Here is a 22,706-nt window from a genome sequence, read left to right on the forward strand (position 1 = left end):
TGTCCTAAGTAAATCTCTAAGACTCTAAACTGCAGAAAAGAGGCCAATATACATTAATGAAGGGTCTTTCCCCATCCAAGAGTTCCCTACATCAGTGAAATTGCAGGTCTAATGAGGTGTCTATGCACACAAACCAATCTACCGGTTGTGAAGGATTGGACAGCCCAAAAACAAAAACAAAACAAAAAAGGGATGCATTTGAGCCCATGAAGAGGATAGGAGACTGCAAGAACAGAGACAAGGCTGGATCACTAATTAGATGTGGACCTTGGGCAAGTCACTAGAACCTTCTAAGTCTCTTTTTCTTCACCTATAAATTGGATTTAGAGTAAATAATCTATAGAAGTCACTTCTTACTCCAAAATTCTGTCATTTGAGATGTATCAAAACACTAATCTCACACCTAATAACATTTATTATTTCTACTACTCATTTTACCCATTGTTTAATGCTTTGTATTATTCATTATCATTTTCTGTAAAAACAATGTATCATCTATCAGCAATAACTATATCATAACCTCATGTATCTGGAACATAGCTGAGACAAAGAAGTAAATAAAAAAGTCTCTGAATGGCTAGAATAAATATCTCATAGCTCATAAATTAAAACTTTCCTCACAGGCAAGTCTCTCAACCCTCTCTTAGAATCTATTGACTTTTACTTTACACACAATTTTAATAATCTTTGTTTCTATTATTTTCAAACTCACAGAAGACCAGAAGTAATGAATTTAAATGGAAAAGAGTTCCTGCAAGCAGATCATTTCCTATAATAAGATGAGAGCTAACAACTTGAGTTCAAAGGAAAAAAATAAACATAAACAGCAAACAAAAAAAATCAAAACATACAGCAGCACAAGATTATTTAATGTAATGCTAGAAAACCCTACCCACCTTTAACTGACCCTAAGGGCATCAGATTCTTCCTCAGAAATTTAGTAACTGTGTGGTCCTAAGCATATAACTTAACTTCCCTCAGTTTCTGCATCTATAAAATGGAGATAATAATGGCACCTACTCCACAGGGTTTTTGTGACTATCAAATGACATAACACTGGTAAAAGAGTTGGCAAACCTAAAAATGCAGCAGTTCTGCTGAAAAAAACTGGAGTTTGCATGAACTAAAAGCTAAATATAGGTCAAGGGTGTGTATGGCAGTCAAAAAACTAACATGGTATTAGTCTACATTAAGGGCAGCAGCATCTCCAGGGCTAGTGAGGTAAAAATGCAACTTTACGTGGCCCTTCTCAGACAACATCTGGAGTATTTTCTTCATCTTTGGGCATCACATTTTAGGAATGCTATTGATAAACTGAAGTGTAGGCAAGACCATCCTTTCCCAAATCGTCCTATTTTTTTTAATACTGCAAGTACTGCCTCTTCTCTATTACCATGGACAACTGGATTTCAGCTGTAGTACTTAAATTGTCAGTTATTTCATGAGTCTAACTTAGAGAAGGAGAGGAATAGTATTTTTAAAAAGGAAGCAGAGGTCCTCTATACTCTGCAGAGTATAATATGATACTTTGTCCTCAGAATACTCTTTATTCTGCCCTTGCCAGACCATCTCTGAAATATGGGTTCAGGTCTAGTTGCCAAATTTTGGGAAGGATACTGATAAGTTGGAAAGTATTCAGGGGGCATGCAGGGCTTAAAATTCTGAAAGCCCTTGAGTTTATACTATATGAAGTCTGGTTGAAGGAACTAGGAATGTTTCTCCTGGAGAAGAGAAGACTTGGGGGGGGATGGAGATGGGGGTATATAATAGCTATCTTCAAGGATCTGAAGAGCTGTCATTGATTTTCCTAGAGACTTTCAAATAAAATGGCAGCATGAGAATGACTGACTACAGGAACTCAAATACCATAGTCAAAACACATATTAAAGAAAAGCAATATAGAAAAATTAACAGTGGGAAGCCAGGTAGCACAGCGAGTAAGAGCACCAGCTCCAGTGTCAGGATGACCTGGGGATCAAATCCTGGGCTCAGACACTTAGCACCCACCCAGAAACACCTGGCCGTGTAATCTTGAGCAAGTTACTTAACCCCGATTGCTTTAAAAAAAAAAAAAGAAAGAAAGAAAAATGAACAAAATGGTTGTAAGTGCATCTGTCCAGTCTAAGACTACACAAGAAAACTACCAGAAACCTATGGAGGCTGTGAGAGAAAAGTCAGTATAGACAGAAGGTAAAGTATATAAGCAGCCTAGAACTAGAATAGGAAACAGGAATGGACCCATGCACAGGGCCTATAAAGCCTGTAACTGAACCAATGCAGGAAAAAGGGACCAGTCAAGAAACTCTGCAGTTCAGTGATCAGGCAATCTAAACCTGAGACATAGCAGGAGAAAGGACTGGGACAGGAACCAGGAATTAGAGCAATGTGGATCTTGCAGGAGGTCTTTTGCCAAAAAAATTGACAGCATCCACTTGGGGCTCATGATGGTCAAAGCAAGAGTCAGAATTGACTCCCGTTTTGAGACTGTACAAGCAAAAGGAGACAGAGAAAAGGCTGAGGCCAAAATAAATAGAGACGCTGATCTAAAACCCAGGGACAATCTAATCTTAGTCACCATATCCAGGACCAATCAAGGGCCTGATGATCCCAGTGAAGAGTAAAGTAGGGAATAGAGGATGACCTAAGCAGAAAGTTCCAATGCAGAAACTGAGAGGAGAGATGAGTGAAAAGAAGCAAGTGTCAAAAACAATGAAGAAATACTACAGATTGGGAGGTGACAAGAAGTGGACCCAGAAGTAACTCCACAAGTCCAAGCAAAGCCTCAGAGGAAATAATGGTGTGGTCACAAGGACTCCAAGAATCTTTAGAAGAAATGAAGCAAGATATAGGAAGTGTCATTCTAAATGAAATAAAGAACTATCATTTTGAAGAGGGATGAAACTCCTCTGTGGCCCCAGAAAGAATAATTCGCAGAAATTGAGTGAAACTTGCAAAGAGGTAAATTTGGTCTTTATATGCAATAAGAAAAAAACTTCACAAAACTAAAACAATCCCAAATTTCATCAGACTTACTCTAAATGTAATGATTTCCCCCTCACTGGTAGTCTTCAAGCACAGGCTAGGCTAGATGACTCCTTATGGGATATGAAGTAAAAGAGATTTGTGTGGTCGGGTAGAGATTGAATTAGACAGTCTCTGAGGCCCCTACTGACTCTGACATTCTGTGAGTCTGCTATGATATTCATAACATTAACCATGAGCTATTAATATTTCTACACTTCAAGAATTCATGGTATCATCAGTGTGAATACTCCCTCTAGCACCCCAGAAACTGAAATTATGTGATATGTCAATAGGCAAAGCACCTGTGATGGTGGTGGCTTTGGGGAATCTCTTCTTGTGGGACTGTCTTTAATAATGCAGATTGTGACCCACCTGTGACTTTCTAGATGAGTTTTGGGAGTGGCTGAACACACAAAGTCAAGTGACTTTCCTATTGTCACACAGCTAATAGGTGTCAGGAATAATATTTGAATTCTGTTCTTCCTGTCTCTAAGCTTTGAATTCCATGCCCTATTCCATGCTGCTTCTATTCTATAATGTTATAAGAAAGATAAAATTACATTTTATGTACTCTTAGAAGTTAGAGAGACTTGTAAAATATTTGAATTAGATTTCCATCCCCAAAGCTTAAGATAAAAAGAAGCTTGGGTGCTTCTAGAGGTAAAAATCTATATAGTATATATAAGTATTTATTTCTATATTACTATATTTCTAAGTATATAGAAAATCTAGGGATCCAGAATAATGCATTCCCCAAAAGTTCCAGACAACAGAGAGTTTACCATATGGCTCTTGTGTGCTCAGTTAGATTACATACATTTTGAGGGTAGAAACTGTAGATTACTATAGAAAGTATATAATCTTTCTCAATACCCCCCATAATGCCTAGTGAAATAGGTGGCACATAGCAATCTCTTCAATGGACTGGTTGACCAACTAAAATCAATATATTAACATAGATACAACTGGTTCCATTCAGTATTGGAAAATATATCAAAATCTGCTAGTTTATAGACAAAAGGAGCCCATTAATTGACATGTATATAAATACACACATGTGTATATGTATGTATTATAGGCGGGGGAGTATTTTAGCAGGTTGCTATGGCATCATGTAGACACAGGTATAAACCCAGGCCAACTGACCTATTTTCCCTAATGGTCCTGGCTATAATATTTAAACACATTCAGGTCCCAGCTTTCTCTTAGCCACATGTCTCTTTCTTTTCATCACCATTTCAGTCCTCTTGTCAATGCTGAACATGTATTTATACAGTAACACTGGAGCACAAGAGAATTCTAGGTTTTCATCCACTATTCCTTTAAATTAGTTATTTATAGTCTTTGGATTTTCTTAGTCCTGTGGTGTCATGGTAAGGAACTGAAAATATTCAGTTTCTTAACATCTTTTTTTTTCCCCTTGAAGTAGCCTGTTTTGTTTTTTTCATTCTATGTTCGCAGAGACAGCCTTACCACAAAAATGCCAGCAAGAAGGACACACTCATCAGATCCCAAGGCTCATGTGGCTGGCTTTGGATCATTTAATTTATGCCATGTCTTGTAATATTTCCTGAGGAACAGAGAATTGTGCAATTGCAGGCTGCTCAGCTACTTAGTTCACCTACCCAGGGGAAAAGTTAAAATTTGGGAATTATAGGAATAAATAGAGATCCCAGTGAGTCCCACTAGGGACAAGCCCATATTTTTTACTGAATAGCTCCTACTCGCATGGAGTGGTTTTTTTTTTTCATTTATTTAGCCAACCAATTCACGATTACTTATGGAGACAAAAGCTATACACAAGCATCTTGCTATGTGTTGTGAGCGATATCAAGACTAAGGCCTTTACAATCTAGTTGGGCAGACAAAATGAAAATTGACAAAACAATGGTGAGCAATCAAAGGAGGTAAAGGGTAAATATTCAAAGATGTAGCATTAGTCATGGTGGGAATTACTAGTTGACTTTTCCAACATTCCTACTGAAAAACAAAAGGACATTTCCTTCCCCATTAAACAGATGAGACAACTGAGGTGAAAAGTTAGCCCATGTAAAAATGGAATCCCACAGTTCACTCAGCCTTGGGAATGGTATGATTGAGCACAAACTGGATAGATGACCAGCTGTTTTCTCCTGCTGGGAAGCTGGTCTTCTGTATATGATGCTTTTTTTGCCCAACCCGAGATTTAATGTGCATCACCACAGAACAATTTCAATTGTCAATGAGAAAAGGCAATATTTCAATATTCCTTGAGAATAGGCTTCAAAGGTTTCAGCTCCTTTAAAGAATGTTTCATTTCAGCTTTATTTTGACGTGGCAGGAAAGTTTTGCATGCCTCTTCCCATCCGCTGCTGTGACAGCTGTATTTAATGAGTGCAAAATGATCAGAAAAACATTCTTTGCTGTGGTTTGCTAGTTGATGACAGGGGAGAGGTGATACTGTAAAAGGAGCAGTGAGGTCATTCGCACATCTGCTCCGGCTGTCTTCCTGCACCACTGGCCTTTACCAGGGATGCGCAATGCAGGGACAGAAAGTGAAAAGAACCTGCAGATCTGTATGAAGCAGCCCTTCTCCCTGAAAGAGCTAAGGAGGGGACCCAATTTATCGTCCATGCAAGTGATTCTTAATTTTTGTGTAACAGATCCTTCTGGCCGTCTGATGAAGCCTATGGACTCCAGCTCAGAAAATACTTTAAAATGCACAAAATAAAATGCATGGGATTACAAAGAAAGCAAATTATATTGAAAGGCAATTATCAAAATATTTTTTAAAACAAGTTCATGGACTCCAGGCTTAAGCAGGTTGTTGCTACTACTAAAGTTGCTGGAAGTTGTGATTTTTGGTGCTTACTCCGCTATACCCATCCCCATCTTATTAAAGAAGGGTCTTGCAGTTTGGTTTCTGCAGTTAATCTGGAATGCCTAAAATTAACTCCGATCCATGAACAAAAGAGATAGAAGTTACAACTACAAGCAGAGAATCTGAATTAGAAAGGACTTCTAAAGTCACTAAAAATCCAATCCGTATTTTCAAAGGAATTCCCTCTGCCACATTCATGCCAACTAGGCACGCAGGATTTACTTGAGAGTCCATAGTGAGAGAGAAGCCACTACAACTTGAGTAAACCCACTTTTCAGTAGTTCTAAACTTTGGGTCATTTTCCTTTATATCAAGCCTAAATATATCTGTTTGCAATTCTGTCCTATTGCTTCTAATTCTGCTTTCTGGAGCTCAGCTGTGTGTCCAAGTGAGAGCGCTTACAATGCTTGAAGACCGCTGTCATGGCCCTACCTGGGATTTCTCTTCTTAAGTGAAATATTAACACTTCTTTCGAGTGAAATGAAATGGAGACCATTCACCGTCCTCATTGCCTTCCTCTGGATTCTTTCCAGGGATAAGGACTTGGCCTATGATTTCACTGGTATGGGGAACTTCAGAGGGAGAAAGCTTTCCATCACCAAAATAGATTGGCACCTTCTCTGAGACTTGTGATTTCTTAGAGCACTGACAGATGAAGTTATTTTCCCAGAGTCATACAGTGAGCATGTGTAAGAGACAGGACTGGAACTTAGATCTTCCTAGCCCCAAGGACAGTTCTCTACCTACTATTCCATGCCGTTTCTCTACATCACTCCAAAAATATGGCACCCAGAACTGAACACAGAATTCTTAATGTGGCCTAGCCATAGCAGAGCACAAAAAAATACCATCATTTCCCCAGTTCTGGATGGCTATCTGTAGGTATAAACCCTTGAATGGGAAAATTTTAATCCTATTTTTGAACATACAGAGTGAAAATATACACCATGAATATGTGACTTCCAGAAATATTTCAGTTCTTAAGGACTTAATTCGTCATTCTATATAGAGGGCTTATGTCTGCATGGTATCAGAGCAACCTAATGGAAACTGGAAAACGTAATCAAATCGTATCAACACGAGGTCCAACTTTGGAAATATTAAGCAAATGAACTTTAAATGATTTGTTACTATTTAAAGAGTCTTAATTTAAATGGAGTGCTGCCTATTTAAGGCATCACAATCATAGGTTACAAGACCATAGGAGTATAGATTTAGAACTCAAGTGAACTTAGAAATCAAATAATCCAACTCCCTAATTTTATAGATAAAGAAATTGATGGCCAGAAAGTTTGTGACTTGCTCAATATCATACAGAGAGTATGTGGCACAATCAAGATTTGAACCCGGGTGCTCTGATTCCAGTCCCAATTTTTTTGTTATACCATTGCTGCATCTTTTCCTGACATTATAAGGTTTTTATAACAATCTCTCTCTCTCTCTCTCTCTCTCTCTCTCTCCCCACCTCCCTCCCTCTTCTCTCCTTATCTTCAATCTCTCACTCTTGCTCTCTCATTCTCTCCTTCATCTTTTAAAATGGCAGCATTTCCAATCTAACATCATTTTTCAATCATGAGACAGCAACAAGAATGAATTGTCACACTGAACCATGATAGCAATTTACTCTTGAGGAGAAAATCCTGTGAGTATTGAAAATCTTACTCTAAGTTATATTTGCTTAATTTATGTTTCTACTAACAAATAATTAGGTCAGCAATTAATTTTAAAATGCAAATGTGCAATGAGTCTTACTGTTTTGTTTTGTTTTAAATACCGTTTGTCTTCAGTTTTACTTGTGTTAAAGTCTTAATGGATTTAGTTTGTCAAAGGAATGAAATTATGGTTCCTAATGCTTTATTTACTTGATTGAGTTGGACTTTTTATCAAATATTGACTGCAAATGTTTGTTCAAGATCAAATGCAGGAGAATTTAATGGGAAAAACTGAGTAGTACAGAATCATCATTTTTCCAACGTCTTATGAAATAATTTATCTGTAATGATGAATCTGTGTCAAAGACAAGAGGTTGGCAGCAATGAACTAAAGCTAAGTTTTAAATGCCCATCTCTGTAAACTAGTTGCTATTTTCTTACTTCAGTGAAACATAGGTGTGTGTGTTTACATGTGTGTAAATATACATTTATATATGTGGTGCATTTTCTGTACTATGTTATATGTATGTAACAATATATGTGTTTATGTAATGCATATGTATATGCATATGTGATATATTCATTTTTTGTTTACAATTATACATTTGTGTGCATACATGTATGTACATGTGTGTTGATGCACGTGTGTATGGTTTGGTTTAGTTTTAAATGCTCTTTGTGTTTTCAGTTGTGTGTAAAAATTCTTAATGGATTTGGTTTGACAAAGGAAAGAAATTGTATTTTCTAATGCTTTTTCTACTTGATTGAATTAGTCTTGTGTTTTTAATCAAGTATTGACTTTTTCTGCCCACATTTGGCAAAAAAGTTAAAATTCCCTCTTATAACTGAATACTTAACGATATTTCACTGATATCAGAAAGGACCTCCCTTGGTGTTGTAGCCAAGTATATCTTAACAAACTGAAGTAGAGAATTGAGATAATTGTGAGGTAATGTAGACCCAAATTTGTTTTTGTTCCTTCACCTAAAAGACAAGTTTTTAACCTGAGCAATCTAGATAATTGCATCAATTCTCTACTTCATTTTATAATGTAGGCTTTGATTCAAGGAAAGGTAGAAATCAGTATTTTCAATATTAAAGTGTTATTCATGTCAAAAATGTTCGAATTTTATTTTTGTTTGTTTGTTTTTACAACTACAACAAAGTAAAATAGCTTTGTTTTTAAGTAGGTAACAAAATTATCTGTAAGCACAAAAGAAAAAAATTCCAAGAAAAATTACAATAAAAATTCAATCCTAAGAGAAGGTTTTTTTAAATAAATACATGTAATGGCACTGTATCTGAGGAGCAGAGTTCTGACAGCTGCTTTGTTTTTCAAATATGAATACAAAGAGCACAGTTTCAAAGAAAGACTCCCTTGTTTGGTCCCTATGTCCATGCCTTCAGCAGGGCCAGAACAAGAAGATGGCCTGGAGAATGACTCACATAAGTATATTCCAACAGGAGATAGAGTTAGGTAACTTCTGTCATCCTCGTCACTGTCCGTCCCACTGTTGACTGAGGGAAGAGTCTATCGTAAGCACCTCTAAACTCACTAGCACTACCACAAACCTCCAGTATCTTTGCTAAGTGTGAACATCATCAGAAAAGTGAACTAGGGAATTTTAGCTAATCTCTCTATGACACAGGCAAGTAATAACAACATCACTGAGGTTCCTGAAGGGTTTGGGATTGGATGATCTCTGTCTTTCAGAATCATGGGTAAAAGCCCCCAGACTTTTACCTCTATGAGACCCAAGAAACTTAAATATGATAATTAAGTTTTATGAGCAGGGTAGATCAAACAATTACATTTTTGAAATCAGGTCCTCCTGACTCCAGGGCCAGTGCTATATTCATTGCGCCACCTAGCCGCCCCGAATTACATTTTTAAAAATTATTATTTCTTTCTAATCTTTATGTTTAAAATATTGCTGTCAAAGTTCTACTTTTCCCTTTCTTTTCTAAACTTAGAGATGACCTGTCTCTCTGGAACTCACTTCTAATCTGTTAGAAGTCAAATTAAGTATCATGAAATTGAATTAAATGAAATTATTCAGATCAGTCAGCTCCACATGTACAAGTCAGTATAACTTTTCTAACCCAAGTGTCAAATAGTTAAGTGAGTGAAACAACAGGCCAGACTGGGTGTGTTTTACTTGTTTGAGGGATAATCTGTTGAAAGGGCAGCAGGTGGTGCAGTGGATAGTGTGCTGGTCCTGGAGTCAGGAAGATTCATCTTTCTGGGATCAAATCTGTCCTAAGACACCTTTTAGTCACATGGCCTGGACAAGTCACTAAACCCTGTTTGCCTTAGTTTCCTCAATTGCAAAATGAGCTGGAGAAGGAAATGGCAAACCACTCCAGTGTCTTTGCCAAGAAAACCCTAAATTTGAGTGAAAAAGAGTCAGACACAAATGAATAATAACAACTCAAATAATTTGTGAATATAGACATTTTCAGCTAGCTACCTGGGTGACCGATAAGAACCACTAAGTTACTTCTCTTCTAATTATAAATTCCTCTCATGTGTCCACATACTTCAGCCCAGAGATGACAGGAATATTTGAACTTCAAAAAAAAGGCAGAATCGCAATAAAAATTTTATTGCCTAGTCAACCCAATTTATGAAGCCTGATTATCTCTTTCTGTCTCAGGAGGGGACTACCTGAAGCTTTCCCCCTGATGTTCTCCCTTACAACCAAACTTACAGAATAATAGCTTCCACTTATACAAGCCTTTCAAAATGATTTGAAACATTATCCATTTGGTCCTCACAGCAAGCCTGTGACTAAGTAATACCTAATACAACTATCCTTATCCCCATTCTACAAAGGAGGAAACTGAGGTTTAGTGTGATATGTCTAATGTTACAGAGCTAGTACTTGGTAGAGTTGGGATTCCAGGGCTGGTCCTCTGATTCCAAGCCCCAGGTTCTTTCTACCACACTACTCTTCTTCCCATCTCTGGAAAAGAAGTAAAATAAGAAAGAATGAACATCTGCCAGGAAAGAATTGCATATACCTTGAAGTGAGCATAACTCTCACCTTCCAGCCCTTTCCAAGCCCCTGAATAGAACTCTTGCATAGAAGAAATTCTGTGGCTGTGCTTCTGAATGCTCTGTCTAAGCTAGACAGTTCATACTCTATTTCAGACTGCATGGCTTATGAAATTCATGGATCTAGCTGACATGAGGCAGAGAGAAAATCATCGTACCTTCCCTCTATGGAGTCCCAAAAAATAATATTGCTACTAACATCTCAAAAAAGTTTTTTTTTGCTTTTTGGAGGGCAATTGGAGTTAAGTGACTTGCCCAAGGTCACACGGCTAGTTTTTGTGTTAAGTGTCTGAGGCTGGATTTGAACTCAGGTCCTCCTGACTCCAGGGCCGGTGCTCTATTCACTGTGCCACCTAGCTGCCCCCAAAAAAAATTTTAACTATACCCCCAGTATACTCCTGCTTGTATGTGGATCCCTAAGAAAAATTGTCCTAAGTTCAAGATACTCTATAGGTTACTACCATTCAAAACCATAGTTCATGAGCCATCTCCATTGTGTTTCCTTTTACCAACCAGCCCAAACAAAAGATATTTCATCAAACACCAGAGCAAATAAAGTAACAGGAAATAACAACTTTCATGCATCCATTAGGTATATTCTCCCACAAGTTCTTACACCAACAGCAGAGGAGTATACACATGTTGGACTGCCATGATCAGGAACCATGCACAAAGTGCAAATATAGGGAGCACACATGAATGAAGAGCCAATGCAAACCAGAGAACATGAATGAAGACACACACCCAGAATCAATAGGGTCAGGGCAGACACCTGGAGGGTTTTGTTGCTGGTGTTCATCCTTCAGTTCTGAGGAGGACCGATGACATCATAGGATGATGTCCTTACTTGTGACTGAATTGGATTTAAGTGAAGCAGAGCTGCACAAAGTCATCAGCCTCACTCTCTCTTCCAAAATCATTCAAATCCAGTCACAAGACAAAAGTCAAGATGACTGGCAATGGCCCAGAATGCATTGGATGACCTTGGTGTCCTCAATGTCTGACCATGCTCTAACCACATCACAGGACCTGCTTCAACTGCCTTAATGATTGTCAGTTGTTTAATGGTAAAAATGCAAGTCTACTATAAAACATAGTTTGTGAAAGCCTGCCTGTTCCCTTTTAAAACCATGTAATGGAAATGCAAATTTAAAGATCTTCCCTGCCCCTAGGCTAAAGTGCACCTGGAGCCTGGGGTGGGAGGCTTGTTGTTCAGTAGATACTTCTTGATTGGCCAGTGAGTCAATAAGGTTGTTACATTCTCTGAGCCAGGAGAAGGCTATATAAGCCCTGATGTGTAGCTTTGTTTTGGGGCTCACTTTGAGAAGTGTTCTGTGATTTGATCTGGATTCTGGGAAGCCATTGTCCAGAGCCCCCCGGCTTTGAAAAACCCAGATGTTGAAACCCAGATGTTGATTTGGTATGGATGTAATGGTTGGACAGTTTGGAAAGCTGTCTACTTGATCTGTTTCTGTTTTGATAATTCTGCCTGTATACTTTGAAGTTCAGGGTGCTGACCTTTTTCCCCTGAACGAGGTAAACGATATATGTTTGACTGATTAAAGTAAGCTTGTTAACCCATTTTGAGTTGCTTTCCTTTAACAAAGCAGATCCAAGAACCTGTATTGGCAGCAAACCCTGAGGACGCTGGGGGTGCTTGCTGCTACACACCATTATTCACGATGCCCTCAATAATGAGGAAATCATATATTATCTCATCATAAGATAAATGGCATCTGAATGTTGTATATCTAGGAAAGTAAGAGGTTGATGTTCTCTTTGTCATCATTTTTAGCAAGGATAAGATCTGTGATTTGTTCCATACCTTCAATACAAAATCATCCTTCATATATCTTCTGAATCAATTCCACAGGTCCTTTCCAGTTACGTCTCCATGTACACTGGCCCAAACTGATTGTTTGTTTTTCCTGACTTTATTTTCTTTAGTATCATTTATGGCTCCTTTATCGGCACATCTAAGACCCCATCTCAACCCTGTCTCCCACTGTGCTGGGAGAAGAGCCCCAGGCTTTCACCTTGGAGTTGCTGTTGTCCCTTTTTCCTGACGTATGACTAAGTTGTTTGGGTACTTTGATTTCTATTTGGCCTTCCTTTTTTCTGCTGAGAGTTTCTACAGTATTCTGGCCATATTTTTGTTCAGACCTGACCCGGACAAAGGAATATATAGCAAGTTGACTTCTATTTTCTTTTATCATGTAAGGCTTCTTCATACATCATGGCTTCTTAAACTTTTTCCACTCGTGACCCATTCAGTGCTTCTTAAACTGTAGGTCAGGACCCTTTTACATCATCAATTTCCCATGATTGCCATAAGTTGAGTTTTTTATATGAAAAATTAAGGAATGTGGCTAAATTACTTCTAAGTGTCATTCTAGTTCTAAATCTATGATCTTACTCTTTTCTTTTGAGTTTCATTTGTTTGTTTTCTTTTCTTTTAGATTGGGTCTCTTCATCTACCCAGGCTCACCCAGAAGCCACTCATGGAACCAATTCCACCACTGTCCAGCACAGCAGCTTTGACATTCTCCATTTCTGATCTGACCCAGTTTGGCCTTCAGGCAACCTAGTGTCTCCCTGCCCCCCAATCCTGGAGACTCACCATATTGATGGAGAAATTAGTGCAGACATCTAACTAGCATTGCAACTCAGAATTCCTGAGCTCAAAATCTGCCAGCCTCAGCCTCCTCTGTACATAAGCATATACCTAACTGCTGCTGTCAGAAAAATAACTGGAAATACTAATAGGAGTGTTCTCAAAACAGTTTTCCTTCATATCCACAGCATTTAGCACAGTGTCTAGTATATAGTAAGCACTTAATAAATGTTCATTGATAAATTGATTAATTTATGAGTCAGTAAACCAAAATAAAGTACTTTGAGATATGTCTCAGAAGAAATACCTGTTTTTAACCATGGATTTGAAAAATAACATGGACCATAAATAAAGGTAAAGTTTATACTATTATATCATTATTGAATAAATGAAAAGTACAACAAGTCTATGTCTGAGACTCTCTTTGATGTATTAAGAGTCACATTGAGTCTCTTAAAGCAATAACCAGAGTCTTAAAGATAAAAAAAAAACCTGGGTTTCTGTAGGAAATTAGAAATGCTCCAAAAGAGCACCAGCTCCTAAGAGAATCAGCTATTTGGTTGGCAATCTTCCGGGTACATTTTAGACTAGTTAGGAATTGGAGAAACATTCCATATTCTGCATTCCATTTTTTGAGGGATGCACAAGTACAAATGCTATCATTCATTACATACTTACCAAGGTCTCACAGTAGTGTTTACTAATGGCTAGGAATCAAGCCCTGCTAAAAATGGAATGAAAATGTAAAAGAAAGATAAGTCATTTGACATGATACTAGGACACTATTTTTATAAGTAATTCTGAGTACGCACCATAACTTTGAATTATTAAAACCAGGATTTTCAAACATCAGTGCAGAGACAGTACTACTTTACCCCGAAAAAAAAAATGAGAGTTTGAGGCCAACGCTTATTTATATTCTTTGGCATTAATGAGAGGGAGAAGCTTTTGATCCTAAAAATTTCAGCTTCTCAAAAGAGAAAGGTAGGATAAGATCCAATAGCCAATTTACCTAAATAGAAAATGTCCAAAACTGAATTTTGCCTTTTTTTCAACCACCTTTCATGCACCTCCAATGGAAGGCATTATGTAAATTTTCCCTTTTATACATGTCATTTTCATTAATTCCACTGTGATATATAACTAATGACAGTTAAGTGTAATTATGAACAGTAGTTTAAAATATAATTGTGGGGAGGCAGCATTCATAGTGACTCGGCATTTGCTTTTTGTTTTTCTCTTCCCCTTTGCCCCCATAGTGCTTTACCACAGACTGTAGACTTTCTGCATCACAGATATTGGAAAGGACAAGGTGTTTTTCATGTTTTATGTTCTTTCATTTTTGTTTCATGTTATTTTTCTTTGCTAGTGATCTAATTCTTTGGGCATTTCTCTCTGTATGGAACCGATTACATTTACAAATATGACATAGATAAGATGGTCACAATTTTTATGGTATAACTGCCTTCAAAAAAAATTGATCCTACTAAAATGCTTCATTGGTCAAAGTAATATTATTTATTTCACTTTAATCAGTAACAGAGTGTGTGTTACCCTTAGGACCTGCAATAGTCCAAGACATAAATAAGCACACTTTTTTATCTAATGAGGAAAACAAGTTTGATACCAAAGTACCCTTCACCAAGAAGCATTTAATGATGGAGGTGAACTAGCAGACCAAAACTCTTTTCTTGAATTAGTTTCTGATCTAATTCTAGGAGCATTTTTCATTAGTCTGTCCAGTACAGTGTTACCTTTTTAGAGTTTGTGTTTTCATTCAGAAACCAAAAGAGAAAAGGTTTTTTTTTTTAATTTTAGTATTCTGAAGAGTTAAAGAATAAATGTCTGAGTCCTACAAATGTGAAAACCAAATTTTTAAAAAGTGCCTTCCTTTTGAAAATACATTTAATTGGGCTTGACAACATTGTCTGTAATCCTGGCTCCCGATGAAACTGAAGCTGGTGGATTGTTTTAGTTTAGGAGCTCTGAAATGTAATAGGGATGAGCCCTCTAGGTTGCCCACACTAAGTCTGGCACCAATACAGTGAATCATATGGCTGGGGAGAAGGCAGTGGGGTCAAGACAGGGTACCTAAGGAGGAAAGCACACAGAGCCAAATCAGAAATGGAGCAGACCAAGGCCTCCATGCCTATCAGTAGTGAGGTCTGACCACGTGAGGCCACTACACTTCAGCCTGTAGTTGAGATAAGGAGACTCTAAAAAGAAAATGGAAAGCAAATGAAAACACATGCATATGATTTAAGTTGCACAGACATTGCAGGTCAGATTTTTAAATGCATAAGATGAAAATGTTAAAAACGCTATAGGAAGGCACAGGCCCTGGTACTTTTGTTTTAATCTTTCATTGCTAGTAATTTATCACTGAATGACTGAACAGAAAAGGAGGGGTCTTCAGACTGCATTTGAAGGTTGGTATAGAATGAGTTACTCACTTTTTTTTGAGAATAGAAGAAAAACAGGAAAGAATTAAAATAATGACTTTAATAGGGGAAAGAGAAGTCACTAAAATATCAAAGAAGTAGGAGGCAGACCATGAGAGAACAAACTGTAAGACCTAAGGTTAGAGAGACATCAAAGAATCAAAGAAGGGTTGATTAAGTCAAATCTAGAGATGCTGGTGATGCTATTACAAAATATTACTATAAATTCTCGCCCTTGAATTAGATGGTGATCTCAATGAAAATTGAGAAAGTAAAATGAACCAGAGAATTTTAAAAACTGAAATCAAGAGGATCTTGGAATGACATAAAGGATAAAGAAGCTTCAAAACAACAGGTCAAGGGAAAGTTTAACTTTATGAAATTGAAAAATGAAAATGAAAAACATTTTGAAACAGTGAATAAGAAGTTAAATAAGAGAACAGGTAAACAGGGAAGCAAAGTGATAGAAGTGAAGATTTGGAAGCAATGTCTCAAATTGGAGAGCAACGGGGATAGGGATCTTCTATTTGAAACAGATGGTCAAGGAGGAAACAATGGCTAAAGATGAAGTAGAGAGATTTCTTTACACATTGTTCCAATTTTCTCTTTAAGGAAATTAGTGAAGTCATAAGCAAAATCTGAGGTCCCCAAATCCATTCCTCTTCTAATTTTTTTCTCAACAGATTGAAAGACAAGAACTGCTAGAAATGACTGAGAAGCACCATTTTGCTAGCGCTGCAGATGCAATCCATATAAGACTTATGGTTGTTAAAACATCTAGTTGTGAAGCAGATGCACTTTGTCACTATTTGGTCACGCTTCTTTAATGGAAAAATTCAGGTTCTGTGTCTCTAAGTCTGGAATTTTCCATGTATCTGGGTGCTACAAGCACAAGATTTATAGTAAAAAGGCACCTTAGAGATTATTTAGTAGATCCTTCCATTTTATAGATAAGGAAACCGAAGTTTAGACTGGTTGATGACTTACCCAAAGCCACACAGGTGGTAAGTAGAAGAGCTAAACTTTTCTATTCTTGTTAAACTCCTTGAGATATAGGAATAGCCCTTTGGAGCCTGTATACCAAGGGCACAAGAGATTCCCAGGCTATGTTTACCCAAGAATTTGTCCCAAGTATGTACAACACATGCTTTTCTATGCCTATACCTTTCTGCAGTAGTTTTGTATATGTTCTCACTAAAAGATTGAGATTGATTTTGGGGGAAACTTGAAATACACTGAGCATTTGAACATGTAATTTTCATCATTTTTAGTCAAAGTGACCCATGTGACATTATTCAGTAGACAGAGAATTGAACTTGGAGAAAGACCTTGATTCAAATCATGCCTCACACATATAGTAGATATGTTGCCAGAGAAGGCTATCAACCTTTTTGAGCCTCAGTTTCCTGATCTTCAGCTATAATAAAAACTATATCCTACTTTACAGGACTATTGCAAGGCTCAAATGAGATATTGTACGCAAAAGAATTTTTCAAACCTAAAAGTGATATACAAAAAAATCAACTGTCATTATTTCCCATACATATGACTAAGGAAAAAAATTCTCTTAATAAAAGAATTCATGAATACCAAAATAATTGAAAAAGAACCATACATTATGCTTGCACTCACTTGGAAAGAAGTTTACTGTGGCTATCTATTGTGCCAAAATATACAGTGATTGTGCTCAAGTACACAAAGAAAGAATTTAGTTGTATGAAATCCCATAGATAAAAATAACCAATTGAAGGAATTGATGTTTCACTTCAGCTATTGTGACATCATGAAAATCCAGTCATGGTTAGATTTGCCATAGGCAAAATCCAATTCACAAGCAAGTCAAGACATCATCTGTGATGTCAATTGTCCCCTTTGAAAACGAAGGATGAACAACAGTTAAATGTTTTTAAGGTGATGACAAAAGTTTTCACTTTGACCATTATTTTACCATCCACCTGATATTCCAGCTGTTGAATTAAAAAATGCAACTTTACTTATAAGCAAGGTTATATTGGAGCCAGCTCAAAAAAATCAGCAAATGGTACAAATGGGGGCTTTCTTTGTGACTTTGTTGATTACCTAGACTTAAAAAAAAAATAATGAAGAAAATGTTAGTGCAGATTAAACTTTAAAAGGCTGTCTTGCATATTTTTCTCCAGACATTCAATTGGATACATCTACCAGCACATCTTTGCCTATAAAGATCAATGGAAACAAGTAGTTTACTATGCAGACCACAAAATCATAACATCTCTGAGTTGGAATCACAGAAATTATTTAGTTAGATTCATACCAGAAAAGACATCTTTGCAACAAACCCTTGGGTTTATTTTATCCTCCCTCTCCTTAAAGAATCCAGGTGGGAATAAAGAGCATCTTCCCACCTAGATGCCTGCCTGAACTTGGGTATGGTGTGTAACTCCTCAGTTTCTAGCATAGTACCTAGAACATAGCATAAATTTGATAAATGCTTGTTGAACTGAATTGTGTGGAAGGAACAATGTCAGTGTGGTTGCCAAGCTACAAATCTCAGACTGTTGGAAATACAGGTGGGAGAAAGTGGCAAAGGACACTAAAAACTAACACTATTGGTGGAGTTTTGAATTGGTAGAACTGTTTGGGAAAGCAATTTGGTATGTTATACTAGAAAAGTGACTAACTCGTTCATACCACTTGACCCAGAAAACTACCTCTGTCCTTCTATATCAAGGCCAGAGGCAGGAGAAGATGACACATGATGACATACTTACATATGTGTGTATAACACTTTTTGATGTAGCAAGAAAAAAATTGAAAGTAAAATAGATGGGGGAATGTCAGAAAAAAATAGTTTATGAATGTAACAAGAGATATGTGATAGTCAAAGAAACTCAGCAAGACTTCTATGAACTGATATAATGTGAAGAAAAGCACAACTAAGATAATAATAATGATAAACAATGACCACAATAATGTAAGGGACATCAAGCCTCAGATCAATGCAAAGACCACTCCTGGCTCCAGAGAATGGACATATCTCCCTCCTTTTGGTAAAGAGGAAGGCAATAAACTACAGATGTAGAATGAGGCAAATGCTGTCGAGCGTGGTCATGCTATTGGTTAGGTTTAACTATACTTAGATATCTTAGGAGACTCCATCAGAAAAAATTACTGGAAAATTTCTTCCCACTTACCCATATCCTTTCTAATTTTACCTATGTTAATTTTTCTTATTTAAAAAAACTTCTAAATTTTATGTAATCAAAATCGTTCATTTTATTTTCCTAATCCTCTTTATCCTTTGTTCAGTTATGAAATTTTTCCCTAACCATAGAACTAATATGATTTCTTCCACATTCCCTTACTTTGTTAATGATATCATTCTTTATGTATAAGTTATAAATCCATTTGGAGCTTATCTTGGTATATGGTATGAGAAACTGGTCTATACCTAATTTCTGCCAGATTGTTTCCAGTTTCCCCAGTAGTTTTTGTCAAATGCTGAAATCTTATCCCAGCAACTGAGGTCTTTGGATTTATTAAACATTAGACTGCTGTGTTCATTTGCATGTGTATGTTGTATACTTAATATATCCTACTAATCAACATTTCATAGCCAATACCAAATTGTTCTAATGATTATTGTTTTGATGTATGGTTTGAAATGTGATACTGCTAAACATTCTTCTTTCAAGCTTTTAAAAATTATTTCTCTTTAAATGATTGACTTTTTATTCCTCTGTATGAATTTTAAATTATTAATTTTTTTCTAACTCTGTAAAATAATCCTTTGGTTGTTCAAATAGTATGGTACTTAATTAGATAAAATAATGTAGATAGTATTGTCATCTTATAATATCACATACTATTAGCAATTAATATTCCTCCAATTATAAATGTCTTTATTTGTAGTAAAGAGGGTACTTATATTTACTTATATTTATAATTGTACTTATATTTATATAGTGTCTTAGCTGGTTGACCATCAAGTATTTATACATTCTGTAGTTATTTTAAATGGAATTTTTCTTTCCTACTGGGTTTTTTGGTTATATACAAAAAATGTTGATTATATAAGTGGAATTATTTTATATACTGTAACTTTTCTGAAAATAATATTTCAATTAATTCTAATTGGTTCTCTAAGTTAACTATCATATCATCTTCAAAAAGTAATCATTTTGTTTCCTCTTTGCTTATTGTTATTCTTTCAATTTCTTTTTTTCTTGCCTTATTGCTGTCTAGTACTGTATCAAATAGTAGTGCTAACAATGTATATCTTTGCTTTACATTTGATGTTATTGAAAAGGTATCGAGCTTATCATCATTACTTTCAGATAGATTGTTATTCAGTTGTTTTTCAGTCATGTCTTACTCTTTGTGACCCTTTTTGGGTTTTTTTTTCCAAAGATACTCAAGTGGTTTGCCATTTCCATCCCTGGCTTATTTTACAGATGAGGAAACTGAGGTAAACAGCATTAAGTGACTTGCCAAGGTTACCCAGCTAACAAGTATTTGAAGCTAGATTTGAACTCAGGAAGTTGAGTCTTCCTGACTCCAGACCCAGCCCCTTATCCAATACACCACCTAGCTGTCCTTTAGAAATATACTACTTATATTAAGGAAAGGTTTGTTTATTCCTGTTTTCTAGTGTTTTATACAGTATATGAGGCTTGTATTTTGTCTAAATTTTTTTCACATTTACTATACTATATGATTTTGTTTTGATATTAAGATAATCTATGATATTGATAGCTTTCCTAGTATTTAGCCAACCCAGCCCTAAATCTTGGTATAAATCAAATCTGGTCATAGAATTTGATCTTTTCAGTATGATTCTGTAGTATCTTTCTTAATATTTTTTCAATTTTTTTTTTTTTGCATCAGTGTTCATTAGGTATATTGGTCTGTTGTTTTCTACCTCTGTTTTTATTTTCTCTGGTTTAAGAGTCAAGTTCATATTTGCATCACAAAAGGAATTAGGTAGGTTTCCTTCTTTTTGTATTTTTTCAAACTTTGTATAATATTGGAAATAATTCTTCTTTGAATATTTGTAAATCCATCAAGTCCCAAGATTTTTCCCCCTTAGGAGGCTCATTTATGGTTTTTTTAATTTCTTTTTATGGGTTTTGGTTATTTTAATTCTCTCATTCCTGTTGTTTAAAGGTTGGTTTTGTTTCATTTTAAACACCAGCGAATGATGTCACTTTTTCTCCTCACTCTCTGATACCTCCCTGAATTTTCTATCCAACTACCTAATCCCTATAATATTGTGGGGAAGTACCAAAACCCCAGGATAACTGTGTCTCCAGAAGATGATGATCTAGTAGAAAAAAAATTTTAAATAGAATGTATAGGATCCAAACATACACATGCAAAGCACAATGGATCAGCAGATCAACCATCTTAACCATTCAGGCATTTCTGATATTCAGCTACCTTCCGTACTAATGAAAAACAATGGACTAATACTTCCATTTTGCCTTATAGTTCATTTTCTTCCGCTTTTAAATTAAATTTTTGTTTTTTTATTATTACTTAACCATCATCAATAAACATAAGCATTCCAACATACAAAGAACAAAAAATGGATTGTATATTAAACTATAAACTTCTTTAATGTAGTTTGATTTTAAAGTATATATTAAATGTAAAATAGTAGTAGCAAAGTTGGCCTGTTTGTAACCTTTTCAAAACTTTTTTTTGGAAGGGTCCTTTTTGTAAAGTTTTATTGTTATTCTTTCTGGTTTCATGAAAGTCTTGGGGAGTGGCAAATTTTCTTCAGGATAAGGCTATATGTCATATGCTTAGCACAGTGTCAGGCACATAATAAGTGATTAATAAATTCTTGTTGACTGGCTAACTTATAAGTGAAGGAAGAAGGGATGTTACAAGATGCTAAGAGGTAGTACTAGTAAACTTGGAGCAGATCATAACACAATTCCATTGGTCCAATCAAAATTTTTAAGGAGTAGATCATTTTTGTGCAGCCCACATACATATACACCATTTCCTAGCTATTTTCTCAGCCACTGAGAATTTATTGTGATAATGGGCTCATAAGAGCATTTGGTATTATTTTGTGCCATAAGAATACATTTTAAAGATAGAATTTCCAAGGTTCAAGTTCTAGTGCCCTAACACCTAGAAGTTTTGATGGTGGATCACTTTGCTATTCTTTTAGCTTTTCCTTGTTCATAAACTCAGGAAATCTGAGGTTCCCTTTATAGGACTTATCCCAGGCCTCTCAAAATCCTGGAGTCAACTATGGAAATCCAAGGAATACAGTTTCTGTCAGAGATGCTTAAATTAGAATACCACATGTTAAGAGTAACTCACCCACTGGAAAGCACCTCCACTGAACAAAGATTGTCAATGGAGTGGACAGCTTGCTCATTCTTCATCTCTGCTCACTTTTAAGTTTTCTGCACTAGGGTGCTTTAAAACTTAAGTGTAAATCAATATGAAGGATTTTTCAACAAGCACAAGCTCATTTTGTCAAAAAATCAGGTAGATTTAAAAATGAACACATATAGCCATTATATACTTTATCCCAGTGCAGCTCAGTCTTAGAAACTCTATAAAGTAGAAGACTGGCAGATCTGGGCCAGGGGGATGTAATGGCCCTGTTGCTTCCTTTCTTCCCTCCCCAGTAATAAATAATCAATTTGGGAAAGTTAATAAAAAGAGACAAGAATGAAAAGTGGGCATGACATATTTATGAGAAGGGTTTTTCCTGGGCTTCTTAAGAAAAAATGCATTTTTGTTATTATTATATTAAAAAGTAGGAAAGAATCAGTTTCATGTTAACCAACTGGAGCTCATAGGTAGGAATAGATAGATAAGATAGTCTCAGGAACAAAAATTCAGGGGGGAAAATGAGTTGACAAGCAAACAACAAAAAAAAAAAAGGATATTGTTTCCAATTTAGGAGAAAAAAGAGAAAGCATGAGAGACAGACACAAGACTGAAACCACCAGAGGATAGAAACACTTTGTTTTCCATTGAATTCCCATAAAAGACGGGTGAATGTAGTTTCTGACATTGTAGTAGGTTGTTTTATAATGGAAATTATTTT

General features: G+C 36.2%; 1 long non-coding RNA gene across 2 annotated transcripts; it reads left to right on the forward strand.

Annotated features, from left to right (window-relative positions):
• Nucleotides 1-6,771: 6,771 nt before the first annotated feature.
• On the forward strand, nucleotides 6,772-22,326 carry LOC138165701 (uncharacterized). Of its 2 annotated transcripts, XR_011169411.1 has the most exons (3): nucleotides 7,335-7,526; nucleotides 13,054-13,562; nucleotides 16,333-22,326. It is a non-coding gene; the product is annotated as an uncharacterized lncRNA (long non-coding RNA). The 2 variants fall into 2 exon arrangements; XR_011169410.1 differs by lacking the exon at nucleotides 16,333-22,326 and having other exon boundaries at nucleotides 6,772-7,526; nucleotides 13,054-13,612.
• Nucleotides 22,327-22,706: the final 380 nt, after the last annotated feature.

This window comes from Petaurus breviceps, unplaced genomic scaffold (assembly GCF_028583685.1).
Source record: "Petaurus breviceps papuanus isolate PSGF00001 unplaced genomic scaffold, PetGlider_PUasm1.0 214, whole genome shotgun sequence".
NCBI lineage: Eukaryota > Metazoa > Chordata > Mammalia > Diprotodontia > Petauridae > Petaurus > Petaurus breviceps.